The sequence below is a fragment of the Anneissia japonica genome, unplaced genomic scaffold (assembly GCF_011630105.1).
Source record: "Anneissia japonica isolate Jap-2015-1 unplaced genomic scaffold, ASM1163010v1 scaffold2617_len527014_cov191, whole genome shotgun sequence".
In the NCBI taxonomy this organism is placed as follows: Eukaryota; Metazoa; Echinodermata; class Crinoidea; order Comatulida; family Comatulidae; genus Anneissia; species Anneissia japonica.
In genome coordinates, this window is record NW_022714155.1 from 319,587 (window position 1) to 322,494 (window position 2,908).

General features: G+C 38.9%; 1 protein-coding gene across 1 annotated transcript in view; it reads left to right on the forward strand.

The window, feature by feature from the left end:
- Positions 1-2,908, forward strand: part of LOC117108874 — a 12,343-nt gene that overhangs the window by 2,262 nt on the left and 7,173 nt on the right. The window lies entirely within an intron of this gene.

Sequence of the window (2,908 nt, forward strand, 5' to 3'; positions counted from 1 at the left end):
CTATTAGGCCTACTTAATATAAAAAAATTACAGCACAGAAAAAAATCGCGTTAATAGGAATTTACAGAAAACATGATACCAGATTTAGCAGCCAAAATACCTGGTGCACTTTGGTGTAACAACCAGTTATGTAGTTTTTTTTCTGAGTCAAATTGATTGGCTCCATCAAGAAGAAGGCCCTTAAAATCATCGGTACAGTATCGATGAAAATACCGCCAGAGACAGGTATGCTATTGATAGTCTACAGCACCGACGGATAGTGGCAGCCTTGACAGTTCTCTACAAAATGCACACACCCAAATGTCCAGCAGATTTGCAAGTCCTACTTCCCCCTCCATTCGAAATACGTCGTTCTACGCGTAAAAGCACAGCAATGCCAAGTCATGCCCTTTGTCTGCCAAACTCTAAAACTAGAACGCTGTATAGAAGCTTCATCCATTCTTCAGTCCCGGTTTGGAAATCTCTTCCAGACAGTGTAGTGGGGAATATTGTTATAGCGGCAATTCAGAATTTCAAGTGCAGAGTGCACAAACACTTACAGTACCTCAAACCTCACATTTCAGATAAAAATTAAAATATATTAAAAATAAATAAATAAATAAAAAACCAAACAAGCAAAAAACTAAGCTTTCCAAAAGAAACTTTTCAGTTTTTACTTTCGGTTGCAGCGAACCATTGATTGGCCCATCGGGTGTGTTTTTCGCAACCAGTGTGGCCCCTGTTCGCAAGTGCACTCTATAAAAAAAAAAAAAATTCACACAATTTTGTATACTGTGGGTGATTTTTTTAACGCAATCAATTTTTCAAGTTGGAAGCAATGTCCTCCTTTGGGTTGTTTACAGCCTCTCTACCACGCCAATTTACACTTCCAAACCCTACTTAATATTAGATGAAAACAAATTCATGTTTTGTGTAATATGTTGACAAAATACAGGAGTGGTTTGTTTACGTCAGACTAATAAAGTATTATGCTTCATTTTTTCCCGAACACAAACCAATTTCGAATAAGAAGTCATGTACTAATCTCTATTTTAATTACCCAAACATGCAGTCCTTATCTAATTTAATTCTGAATCTGCTGTGTTTATGTGTTATTAACATTGTTTTTGTATATTATTTTTATCATTCTTCTTCTTAATATGTTCCGTCTTTCAACATTACGCTTTCCACAATTTGTTTCCATTTGTTTCTATTCAAGGCAGGATGATTTGCTATAGTGTTTGTGTATACATGTCCTTCCAGGTCTTTTTTACCTAGTTATTTTTGGGTCTTCCTACTAGTTGTTTTACCTTCCGTTTTAGGTCTTCCATTGTTTTTTGACTGGAGTTTCGTCCAATAATCTAATTATGTGTCCGTACCATTTTAATCTGCGTTAAATTCTTGTGCTCCATTCTTTTTGTTCTGTTATGTTGTATAGCCTAGTAGCCTTTATCATTATGAACATAAAAGTAGGCCTATTACTGGTTAATATTTTTAAAGTACAGTTAAACTTGCCTAAGTCGGATAATTTCTAATAAGTTGATCTAATTTTACATGCCAAATCGTTGTGTTTTCCATTATTTAACAATCTGTAAGTCAAATTTTATCAAAGCTGAACAATATTTCAATGGCAATTTAAATTTGAATTAGGCAAGTTCAACTGTATAGTAGAATTTCCAGGTCCATATTCTCAAAATGTTCTAACTTCAGCGCCAACCAAGCTGGGGCTGAGGTGTTGTGGGCCCTCACGCACCCCTACTGCCACATCCTGCATCCGCCCCAGTGTTGCGCTGCAATACGCACAGCGTATGACCGTCAGCTGCTGATTGCATCTCCATTCTCTCCGAGGGTCACAGTGCAGTCTGCTGATCGTCGGTTGCAGACCGAGCTAATTTTATTAAAAACAATACTCTGTGTGCACACCGTTGCCTTGCATTCACCACATGCATGTGGACCGTGTTGGACGACAAACGTCAGTCCAGTGTCAGTGTGTAAGTGAGGGATAGGCCGAGATAGGTGTAGCCTAGCCTGTCAGTAGTAAAGTAGTGGCCTTGCAATACCACATAGTCATAGGCCTAGGTTACTTAATTTTTGGGCTAGGACTTGGACCTAGGCCTACTGTGACTACTAGTGGAGTAGGCCTAGGCCCTAGTTAGTAGGCTAAGCTGCCTACTGCTGGGTAGCCTGCATGTCTGGCCCGGCCAACCTGGCCTGAAGTTACCAACTAGGGCCTAGGTAGGCTGGGCCTAGGCTAGGTCTAAGGGCAGGCCTATGCCTAGTTGTTAGGCCTAGGTTAGGCCCCCCTGGGCCTAGCTAGGCCTCCTCCTAGCCTAGGACCTAGGCCTAGGTCCTATCTATCTTAGTAGGAGGACTGAGCCGATATCTGTCAAGGTAAAAAAAATATACCTCCTTGCTCGCATCACCATAAGCATGTTGAACACTGGCAACCTTTGCCAATGACATAAATATTTAAATATCGCTGAAACCAAAATAAAGCAAATTTTGCCTAGGCCTAGGCTCTCACTCACACTCACAGCTCTCTCAGAGATCTCATCATCATGATGACCGCCCTCTATGAATACGCATACAAAACACAGGTGGCCGGCTAACTTTTCTAAAATATTTCAAATTAATATCAGCTATTCCATTTAACAACACTCAATGATATCAATAAAAACATCTACAAGATATACAATGGTTAAACAATTAAAACACAAAATACATTACAAACAAGCATAGTGGTTATGTTTCATTTCATTTATTTTGTCAAAAGAATAAAGAAACAGATCGAGAAGAAAATTACACTCAATTGGCCGGACACAATGTTGGCGTAAAAGTGAACTAAATCACTGTCTAGTGGTTCTGCGTTGTCAATGAAAACATATATTAGAATAAAATAGTCAAGTAAAAATATCATTAAAATACATAT